The sequence below is a fragment of the Chelonia mydas genome, chromosome 5 (genome assembly GCF_015237465.2).
Source record: "Chelonia mydas isolate rCheMyd1 chromosome 5, rCheMyd1.pri.v2, whole genome shotgun sequence".
NCBI lineage: Eukaryota > Metazoa > Chordata > Testudines > Cheloniidae > Chelonia > Chelonia mydas.
In genome coordinates this window covers 26,144,656-26,156,769 of record NC_051245.2, presented here as the reverse complement: position 1 = coordinate 26,156,769, position 12,114 = coordinate 26,144,656, and the positions used below count along the sequence as shown (strand labels likewise).

The 12,114-nt window shown below is 41.6% G+C and overlaps 1 protein-coding gene across 2 annotated transcripts in view; it reads right to left on the bottom strand.

Annotated features, from left to right (window-relative positions):
- Positions 1-12,114, bottom strand: part of WDR70 (WD repeat domain 70) — a 258,585-nt gene that overhangs the window by 35,507 nt on the left and 210,964 nt on the right. The gene's annotated exons all lie outside the window — the stretch shown is intronic.

Here is a 12,114-nt window from a genome sequence, read left to right as displayed (position 1 = left end):
AAGTGGAAAAAGACATCCTCATGTATTGATATTATGCTGAAGCTCTCTCACTCCAGCCCGAAAGAGCCTGTTTACACAACAAAAACTATGCTAAAATTATACAAAGGGTCTGCCTTAAACCCAAAAAGCCAAAAAAATCAGAACTGAGGCTCCTCTGGATCTCATCCTAGAAAAGGAGCCAAGTGCAATAAATAAAGTGGGAGATTAAGTATCTAGAATGTAGTGTTCACACAATTATTAGAATTAGAATACTCAGGAGCATAAAGTAGTAAAGGAAGCAGCACTAATGTTTTTGACTTTGTGAAATGTGACTTTGAAAATGTATGGAAATGCTCAAAGGAATTTGGACTGGAAACGAGTAAGAGAAAATTACAATTCTCTATATACTAATGGGAAATAGGCTAAAAAACAGTTGCAGAGAGCAATAATTGAGGGCAGGATTCCAATTTTTAAGACACATGGGTGTGCACTCCGTATCTTGGAAATTGCAAATATTTTGATACATGCATGTAGCATATTGTCAGATTAGAACTGAGCCACAAGTTTAACTTTCATTGACTTCAATTAATGGCTTCCTTGCATTAGGATAGTAAGTACTTGACCTTAGTCAGAATCACATTGTATTTGACCAATAGGAAAAAACTTCTAATAATACTGGAGGAAAACTGCAAGACAGAGCATTTTCAAACACCTATCTTGTTAGGTACTGAAGCTACCTTTTCAGCACAGCATATATGGAAATTAGGCACACAACCCCTTCTTTTTGTTGTTACAGTGATTGAAGATGCATAGTTAATTCTTCACATACTCCGAAATAACTACTGACAGCAGCACTTATTTTGTTTTTGGGAGAGAGAGTAGGAAGAGGAGGTCCATATTGCCTTAATTCTTGTGACATCACAGAATGAAAGGAGAAAAGTTACTTCATTATACAGGAAACTGCATTAGTACAGCTCAAGTTTTCTGCATACTAATCAGGACATACCCTAATTCTTTTTTAAATAGTTGCTCACCATCTATGAAAATTTCATTGTTATTTCCAAAATCTGTATTTTGTATTCCACTTTCTAGTCAAAATGGTTGCATCACCTACTCTCAAACTTTCTATTAATTCCAGATTGTTAGTTACTTCTACTTTCATGTTTAAATAGCAATTTGTCTAAACTGGAACACAGTTTTTTGTATAGAGTCTTTCTCCGCTCTGAGACTAATGGATTGTAACTCACTCCCTGTCCCATACAGGTAAAAGGATTGCTCTGCTGCTGGAATGTTGGCACCAAAACCACCACCCCCTATCTATAAAAATAGATACTGATCTACTTTCTGCTTAAGAGACAGAAATCCCTTTGTAGAACGGGACTCAAAAACCACAAGGAAATATCAACTTGGGCCATTTGGTAAATTTCTGTCAATCAGGCCTTGATTCATTATACTAGAGTATAAAAAGCCTTTTATTCCTTTCTTCGGCCTCAGAAAGAGAGAGCACATGCCTTCAGAATGTTCCTGAACTCCTTAGTTCTGTGAAAACAACATCATAAAGTCCCTACCACATTTAACGAGTGCAACTGCTTTACTTTTGGAGATTTGGAATTAGGGCAAAAAGAGGAAAACTTTTTTTGCAGGATTATTGTGTCAGACAGAAATGGGAGACAACAACAACTGAGGAATGTCTGTGTGAGCTGGTCAAGACAAGACTTATTTTTCTACAGCTGAGAGAGTGATTATTGCCAACAGAGGGAGAATCTAATCTAGAACATCTAAAGAAGACTATTCTTTGGCTGATCATCCTTTTTAGCTGTGCACAAGTTGGAGGCTTAATATGAGTAACAGTCACAAGATAAAACCCTCACCATTTCCTAGTGATGGAGCAGTGTGTGTACAAAGGGCCCAATTTTGCAGACGCTGGACCGGAGTTGGATTATAACATAGTGCACAAGCCCCTTAGTCTATGTGTGGGTGGGGGAACTAAGGATTCTGAACAGGAGGTACAGATGCCTGCGGTGAGGGGATGTCCTGCCAGTATCCTGAAATGCAGGCATACGTACCATGTATATTTGCAAATGCTTAATTCTAATTCAGCAAGGTTATTTTTGAATAAGCTTTACTCCTAGAAAGTCCGTCTCTTCATGGTGGCATGATGATCAGGAATAGGAGCAGCAGAATTTAGTCTTAGAAAGTATCTTAGGGCTTGTACACACTACCACTTACACTGATGTAACTTACGTCACTCAGGGGTCTGAATAAGCCACCCCCTGAGTGATGTTACACCAACCTAAGTGTTGGTGTGGACAGTGCTATGTCAGCAGAAGAGCTTTTCCCACTGACATAGCTACCACGTCTCATGGAGGTGGTTTTATTATGCTGATGAGAGAGCGCTCTCCCATCGGCATACAGTGTCTCCACTAGATGCACTACGGTGGCACATCTGTATTGGTGCAGCTGCGCCACTATAGCGCTTCTGGTGCAGACTAGCCCTTAAAAAAACACGTAGGTGCATGAAAACTAAATTAATGTGTCGGAACAATGGAGGCTAATACATTGCAGCCCATTAGTAAAACCAAAAAGTTTCATTCCAGCAGCTTTGAAGCAATAATGCACTTTCCCATGAAAACTTAAAAGGAGAGGTGAAAAAAGGTTTGCTTGGTACGATGGAAAGGAATGTCAGACACTACTTTGGTCAGACATTCCCATTCAATTTAGTCCCATTACCCACCAGGGTTCATTTACAGGCCAAATGCACTGGCTATTTATCAAGAAGGTTTAAGATTAAGTTTACTGCCCATTAGCATTTTTGAATTATCTATATTGTTGGAACACCATAAAAACATGGAAGCAATACAAAACAGCTATAAAAACTGTATTATCTGCATAATTTAAACTTTCTACACAGTAGTGTTCTTTGTTATTTTTTTCTTCCCAATACGTATACTGTACCACCAGAGCTGGTTTATAATTACCCTTAAAAAGTCCTATTATTTTAACTTCATTGTTGAAATAAAGGGCTAACGATGCAATTTTTCCTCAACATTTTGGATTAAATCCTGCTTCAAGTCACTGAGACTACTTGCATGAGGCCGGTGAACAGATTAAGTCCTTCATTACCAACTGATATACATTTGTGTACTCACACACTCTTTTAATGCACACACACACAGTTTGTAAATCCAACTACATAAGCATGAATACACACAAAATATACACACAGTAAATTACACATTTAAACGAGGACTGTTAATTAATCGCAGTTAACTCACGCGATTAAAAACTCGAAAAATTAATCGCAGTTTTAATCGCACCGTTAAACATTAGAATACCAATTGAAATTTATAAAATATTTTTGATGTTTTCCTACATTTTCAAATATATTGATTTAAATTACAACACAGAATACAAAGTAGACAGTGATCACTTTATATTATTTTTATTACAAATATTTGGACTGTAAAAATGATAAACAAAAGAAATAGTACATTCACCTTGTGAAAGTACCTTAATGCAATTTCTTTATCGTGAAAGAGAGACTTACAAATGTAGATATTTTTGTTACATAACTGCACTCAAAAACAAAACAATGTAAAACTTTAGCGCCTACAAGTCCACTCAGTCCTACTTCTTATTCAGCCAATCACTAAGACAAACAAGTTTGCTTACATTTATGGGAGATAATGCTGCCCACTTCTTATTTACAATGTCACGTGAAAGTGAGAACAGGCATTTGCATGGCACTTTTGTAGTCTGAACTGCAAGGTATTTATGTGCCAGATATGATAAACATTCATATGTCCCTTCATGCTTCGGCCACCATTCCAGAGGATATGCTTTCATGCTGATTATGCTTGTTTAAAAAAAAATGTGTTAATTAAATTTTGACTGAACTCCTTGGGGGAGAGCAGTATGTCTCCTGCTCTGTTTTACCCACATTCTGCTATGTATTTCATATTATAGCGGTCTTGGATGATGAACCAGCACATGTTCGTTTTAAGAACACTTTCACACAGATTTGATAAAACACAAAGAAGGTACCAATGTAAAATTTCTAAAGATAGCTACAGAACTCGACCCAAAGTTTAAGAATCTGAATTCCCTTCCAAAATCTGAGGAGGACAAGGTGTGGAGCATGCTTTCAGAAGTCTTAAAAGAGAAACACTCTGATGTGGAAACTACAGAATCCAAACCACCAAAAAAGAAAATCAACCTTCTGCTGGTGGCATCTGACTCAGATGATGAAAGTGAACATGCGTCGGTCTGCACTGCTTTGGATCGTTATTGAGCAGAACCTGTCATCAGCACGGACGCATGTCCTCTGGAATGCTGGTTGAAGATGAAGTGACATATGAATCTTTAGCACATCTGGTAGGTAATTATCTTGCAATGCTGGCTACAACAGTGCCATGCAAACGCCTGTTCTCACTTTCAGGTGACATTGTAAACAAGAAACAGGCAGCATTATCTCCCACAAATGTAAATAAACTTGTTTGTCTAAGCAACTGCCTGAACAAGAAGTAGGATTGAGTGGACTTGTAGGCTCTAAAGTTTTACATTGTTTTATTTTTGAATGCAGTTATTTTTTGTACATAATTCTACATTTGTAAGTTCAACTTTCATGATAAAGAGATTGCATTACAGTACTTGTATGAAGTGAGTTGAAAAAATACAATTTCTTTTGTTTTTTACAGCACAAATATTTGTAATCAAAAATAAATATAAAGTGAGCATTGTACACTTTGTATTCGGAGTTGTAACTGAAATCAATATATTTGAAAATGTAGAAAACATCCACAAATATTTAAATGGTATTCTATTATTGTTTAACAATGCAATTAATCGTGCGATTAATCTTTTAATTGCGTGATTAATCGTGCAATTAATCGTGATTAATTTTTTTAATCACTTGACAGCCCTAATTTAAACACTATAGATATATATAGGAACAGGGCAAGTAGCTCTCTCCAGTAAGACAAACTGACGTTTTAGGCAACAGTAAAAATGGTTACTAACCATTCTGTAACTGTTGTTTTTCAAGATGTGGTGCACATGTCAATTTCACTATAGGCATTTGCGCAGTCCAACGCATAGTTGCCAGAGATTTTTTTCCTTATCGGTACCCATCAGGGCAGTATGAGTGCCCTCTGCTGTTTCATGCACCATATGCAGGCATAAAGGGCCAAGCTGTCCCAGACTCTCCTCAGTTCCTTCCTACCAGACAGACTTTGACAGAGGGAAAGGAGGGTGGTCCATGGAATGGACATGTGCAACACATCTTGAAGAACAGGAGTTATGAAAAGGTTAGTAACAGTTTTTTCTTCTTCAAGTGATTGCACATGTCCATTCTACTGTAGATTACTCACAAGCAGTTCCAACTGGAGGTGGGTTTGGAGTCTATTTGAACAGGGACTGGAGAACCATGTGTCCAAATTTAGCGTCACCAGCATTGCAGAGGGCTGGGACTTCGGTTTCAGATCAGTTACAGATGACAGCACTGTGGAGCCGAAGATGGCATCAGAGGCGGAGTCCCCTGTGATCGCATAGTGTTCTGCAAAAGTGTGGCCTGACACCTCCGTCACTGCTCTACAGATGTCTGTGATAGGAACAGGTGATTGGCGGCCCTACAGCTGCACCGCCCAGAGCACCGCGTCATGCTGCAGCTCTGCAACTGTGCTGCTCGGCCCATAGCAGTGTGCTGGCGGCGCGGTGCACTGAGGCTGCAGGAGAAGTGGAACAGTACGGGAGGGGCCGGGGACTAGCCTCCCAGGCTAGAAGCTCAGGGGCCGGGCAGGAAGAGCCCGTGGGCCGTAGTTTGCCCACCTCTGCTCTACAGCTTCTACAAGAAGTGATTGTATTTCTCGCAGTAACACTGTCTTGTGAGAGGGTAGTCCCTGCAGAGGGATGGGGAAGCAGGATGGGGGTACAAATAAATTAGAGCATACATCCCACTCCCACTCTGCTTAGAACCCATCGATCTGTTGTGATGTGAGTCCAAACATGACAGAAGTGGGGAAGGTGGTTTTCAAAAACTGGAAAAGAAAAAAGATGACACTTTTAGAACTGCTAGACTGCTCTCAACCTGTCCATCAAAATGAGTTCCTGGAAGATGCCACCAGCCTTGATGAACTTGTGGCTGCTGAAGCAGGCAGCAGCTGTCTTTTGTAACCTCTGGTCCTTTTCCTTGGCAGGTCTTGGGCTAGAGGGACAACCCCCTGAAAACGCTGGGACTGATGAGGATGGAATGCCTTCCACTTGACTGCTAGGCTGTAAACTTCCAGGGATTTCAAGGTTACTCTTGTGTCTTTGAGACCATGCAGAGTCTTGTCAATCTTTCAAAAGGCAAATCCTAGATTGTCCACTGCACTTCTGCAGGGAAGAGCTTAACCAGGATGAGTGCCTCATCATGATTGCAGAGGCCATGCTGTCAACTGCAAAATCTGCTGTATTGAGACCCACCTGCAGAGCTGGTCTGGTGACCAACTTACCCTCCTCTATCAAAGACTGGAACTCCTGTTTCACCTCATCTGGGAGCTTGTCTTGAGACTCTGAAACTGCATCCCACTGGGTGAAATTGTACCACCACAGCAATCTTGCTGGATTGCAATATGAAGCTGTGAACCACCTGTCGAATAAAGTTTCCTCCCAAGTCCAGTTTCTTGTCCTCTTTTTGGGTGGGTTCACAACTGGTGTCCTGTCTCTATTTTTCACTGGCTGCTGCCACTACAAGGGAGCCTGGAGGGGGATAATTATACAGGTGCTTGGACTCCTGTGAGAGGACATAGTACCTCCTGTCCACTCTTTTTGTAGTTGGAGACAGGGAAGCTGGGCTCTGCCAGAGGATCTAAAATAGCCTCATTTATCGGGAGCGCTATTCTGGTTGGAAATGCAGATGTCAAAATGTCCACCAGCTTGTGTGACTTTTTTCCTGGACCTCCTCCAGTGGATGTCTAGGGCCATAGCCATCCCCGTGAACAATTTCTGATGGGTCTTAAAATCATCAGGAAACGGACAAATAGGCTCTGCCACAATTACCTTATCAGGAGATGAGGAAGAGGATGCCAACAGTACTGGGGGATGGTCCAGTTCCTGCTCCTTTTGCAGCTGGTCATGAAAGAGATCCCAAATCTGTTCTGTGCCAGGCTTGCTACCAATGCTAGGGTGCTTGTGCTGCCTATGCTCTTGACGACCAGTAGATGGAGCTTGCTGAGGGGCTGCGGGGATGTTCCTGAATGACAGGGGGAGCACCATGGGCTCCAGAAGGGTCACTGATATAGCCCAAGGATTCCTTCTATAAGCTCCTTGTTGTAACTGAGGCTGAAACAGGGCAGGAAGGTAACAGACTAGTGATAAGTTTCAGTGGTAGATTTATCTTGTTAGACTGACCTAACACTAGGTAAAGCAACCCACATCCTTTCATGTATTTATACCTGCTCCTGTATCTTTTACTTCATACATCTGATGAAGTGGGTTCTAGTCCATGAAAGCTTATGCCCAAATGAATTTGTTAGTCTCTAAGGTGCCACAAGGACTCCTCTTTTTTAGACTAGTGATAGTGGAACTGGCTAGGCTGGGAAACATAGGATTCCATTTCAGAGTTTGATGAAGCAGCTGCCTCCTTTTGTGACCACAGCGGTGCCACACCCATTGGTGCTGGTGAAGAAAGGGGAGTCAGGGAGGTCATCTGTGGCTTTGCCCTAGACAGTTCCGCTTTAACCAGTATCCTGATGGCTGAATTGATGGAACTGCCTAGTGCAGAGGTGAAGGCACTTACGGTGGTACCTTGGAAAGCCATGACAGGTGAGTCTCTTGAACTCTCTTGCAACCTCAAATGTCTCAGGAGTAGACCACACTAGAAAGACGCTCTGCGGTTCCATCGTGTGAGGAGATGCTGATGAAGGTGATTCAGGAACCAGTCTCAACATGCCTGTACTGGGCTCCAGAGTCAATGAACTCCACTGTTTGGAGGTGTGCTCTAGGGAGTGTCTTCTCCTTGAATGCATCCCTGAGTCTTTAGAAGAGCTTGACCTCTTCTGACAGTCCCAGCACCCCGTCCAGTTTCCATGCCTCTTCCTCAGTACTGGTGATGCCGCTCTGCCTCTCTGCACCAATAGTGCTGGAAGTGTGCTACTGGTCAATGCGGAGGTGCTTTGTACCTGGAGTGAGGTAGACAGATCCGATGAAAGACATAGCACCTATTTAAGGAGCAGATACTTTAGTCTGGTTGTCCTATCCTTTTTAGAATGGAGGCTTAAAGTCCTTACACTTGTTGCTCACAGCTGGGATGAGGGTCACTATTAGGCATTGCCTTATCACAAGAGTGCCAGGGCTTTAAACCTGGAGAGTGCAGCATATCTTTGGTACTGAGGCCAGTACCCAGACCGGGTGCTGGAACCACACAAAACAACAATTAAAAAAAAAAATTATTTACAAACTAACTATACAAAGGCCACTAGCCACAGGATTTGCCTAAAGACTTGCAGAAGCAAAGAGAGGGAGCTCCAAAAACCATCACAGGTGGTAGGAAGGAACTGAGGGAAGTCGGGGTGGCTCAGCCATTTATGCCTGAGCATGGTGCATGAGGCAGGAGAGAGCACTTGTGTGGCCTTGATGGATACTGCTAAGGGAAAACTCTCTGACAACTGTGCCCGTGGAGCACACAAACACCTAAAGTGGAACTGACATGTGAAATCACTCGAAAAAGAACATATTCATCTTCAATTACAATAAGTGTTCTATTTACATTTTTAAGAGACTATAGAGGAAAAAAAACTATGAAATCTTTCAGTAGAAAGCAAGTAAATAATTTGTACCAAACTGCTGAAAGAATCTTTCTGTAAACCACGTACAAGATATTAATCTCTCTCTTTATAACCTGTGATCTTTGCAACAAGCAGCATGTACAACTTGTAAGCTGCAGAAACTCTGTATGCCTTTAAAATCCATTCATTCTTCAACATTCCTCAATTTGTTTATACTTCATCTTACATTGCAATTTGAGAAAAACAAGAAAAAGAAAATACTAATGAAAAAGCTGAATTGTGCAAGCAACTGAAAGGCACTGAGAAAACAGATTACTTTTATTTAAAAACAGCCTTTCAGAGTACTGGTAATTCCCCCCCCCCCCTTTTTTTTTTTTTTTTTTAAAGATGAACGCTAATATGTTTAACTGTGTTTTTCTTAGATGTGCAGTGTTGAAGTTGGATTCTGGACAGACCAATTTCAGAGGCATTATTAGTGCTGGCCCATAGAAAATTATGTCATGAGATCAGCTTTAGTAAATCTTAATTCTTCAAGACTAAGCTTGATAAGTTTATGGAGGAGATGGTATGATGGGATAACCTAATTTTGGCAATTAATTGATCTTTGACTATTAGCAGTAAATATGCCCAATGGCCTGTGATGGGATGTTAGATGGAGTGGAATCTGAGCTACTACAGAGAATTCTTTCCGGGTGTCTGGCTGGTGAGTCTTGCCGACATGCTCAGGATTTAGCCGATCACCATATTTGGGGTTGGGAAGGAATTTTCCTCCAAGGCAGATTGGCAAAGGCCCTGGGGGTTTTTCGCCTTCCTCTGCAGCATTGGGCACAGGTCACTTGCTGGAGAATTCTCTACACCTTGAAGTCTTTAAACCATGATTTGAGGACTTCAATAGCTCAGACATAGGTTAGGGGTTTGTTACAGGAGTGGACGGGTGGGTGAGATTCTGTGGCTTGCATTGTGCAGGTCAGACTACACGATCATAATGGTCCCTTCTGACCTTAAAGTCTATGATAATATTTAGTAATTCCAGTGTTGTTCCATTTGTTTATCCATTGATTATACTCAAACTAAGAGAATATCAATCTTAAATTTTAAAGCTACAAATTAGGAAAAAGTAAAAGTACTTAACATTTATGGATAAAAAGTCATTTACTACAGTTTTTAAAAAGGACTATTTAGATACTCTTGGGTTTCAGCCCCCAAGAATGAGACAGGCTGGAATCCTCTCCACAATTCTCAGATATTTGGCCCTTTGAGGCAACAGTAGTTCACTCCTCCCAATTCCAAGAACTGTCAGTAGCCCAATACCCAGTCTAGAACATCCTGTTTCAGTGCCTAGATGAGTAAGAAGTAGATAGCTCCCCAAATTGCAAGCATTTGGGAATTTCCAATAATTCTAAAGAACTGTTATGCTAGGTGCGACAAAGCTCCTCCTCTACCTTGGTGGGTCTTGCGCGTATTGGTGGATTTGCTTGCCTCGGAGATTCATGGCAGCCCTCAGTTTGGCCGTTTTCCTGAATCCACAGTCCAGGTCAACTCCTCCTGTGTCTGACCAGGAGTTGGGAGGTTGGGGGGGACCCAGGCCCACCCTCTACTCCAGGTTCCAGCCCAGGGCCCTGTGGAATGTAGCTGTCTAGAGTGCCTCCTGGAACAGCTGTGCAACAGCTACAACTCCCTGGGCTACTTCCCCATGGCCTCCTCCCAACATCTTCTTTATCCTCACTATAGGACCTTCCTCCTGGTGTCTGATAATGCTTGTACTCCAACAGTACGCATTCTCAGTCTCAGCTCCTAGTGCCTCTTGCTCCCAGATCCTCACACGCACCACAAACTGAAGTGAGCTCCTTTTTAAACCCAGGTGCCCTGATTAGCCTGCCTTAATTGATTCTAGCAGCTTCTTGATTAGCTGCAGGTGTCCTAATCAGCCTGTCTTAATTGTTTCCAGAAAGTTCCTTATTGTTCTGGAACCTTCCCTGTTGCCTTACCCAGGGAAAAGGTATTTACTCAACCTGGAGCTAATATATCTGCCTTCTATCACTCTCCTGTAGCCATCTGGCCCGACCCTGTCACATAGAGCAAGACCTTCAGGAAAAAAGTCAGTCATTGAAAATGTTATTTCCCTTCCCAACTCAGAGAACTTGGGTGACTGGGTAGAAATACAGTCAAATGACATTTTCAGAGAAACAGATTAACAGGTAAGAAACTACTCTTCTATAAAAGACACCATGCTGACTGGATTCCCACTCTTGTAGAACAAAAAAGTCAAGTGGAGTCTCTACAAACTTCTTCTGACTGCTATTGTAAAATGAGCTCTCTCTACCTGCCAGTAGGAGATGCAGCCATCAGGACCAGTTCCAGACTCTCACTCCTGTGGACTTCAAATTCAGTTTTGCTGGAGTTTTAGTGTCATTTTCGTCATTTGCCCTATGCCCCAGAGGGGCTACTCACAGCGCCTGTCACCCATGTTTTAACTTACATACTGAAGATGCCTTTGATTTGTCATGATGTTCTAGAGAGGGCACTGACGTACTGATATTTGAGGCTGTACTACTGGTGCCACAAAAAGGCCAAAAATCTTTGAAAGCTAGAGTGAATTCTGAACTCACAGCAGGTACGTGAGACCAAAGTGTAGGAATCCCATCAATGTTTTCTTTAGAGAAATTCTTTAATACTAAAGAAAAACTACAATGTGGTATAACAGCTATATATAAAATGTGAGTTAAAATAAAAAAGTTTTCCCCCTCAAAACCTCACTCTTCTTTCTACTTCACCCTTAATTCTCTGTGTTTTTGATTTCCAAGTCTTCCAACATAGAAATATTTGCTATACCAAATTCAGCCTCAGGCAGATTTTACTGCAGGATCAAGTAGGATCAGAAAATGGGATCTAATGAAGAAAATTCTTGTACAAATATCAGTCTCTGTAAATGGACTCCAGCCGGAGTCTTGTTGGGCTGTGCCAGGGAAGACTGATATGTCTCAACAGCTGGGTCAACAGGAGGTGCCTGTCATAGAAAGGGGAATCAATGAATTGGCTTACTAGGCCCAGTGGGGCATATAATTGGTCACCTGATGTTCTGTCTTATCAGCCACAGTTGATGCTTCATATTTGGTGTGCAGACATCCACAACTCTTTTCCACTCCCTGACTACTAAACTCTACATTCTTGCCTGTGTACACCACTATGGCAATTTGTTTTACATGACATAGTCTTCACTTTTCACTCATAGGAAACAGCTGGTTGTTCAAGTCATACACATAAGCCTTCTTGTATTATCAGTTCAAGTATTTTAGGACTGCATATTACTGCTGACAAAGGGTATTCCTTGTCCAAGGGTTTCAGATAGATGACTTATATTTTGACACAA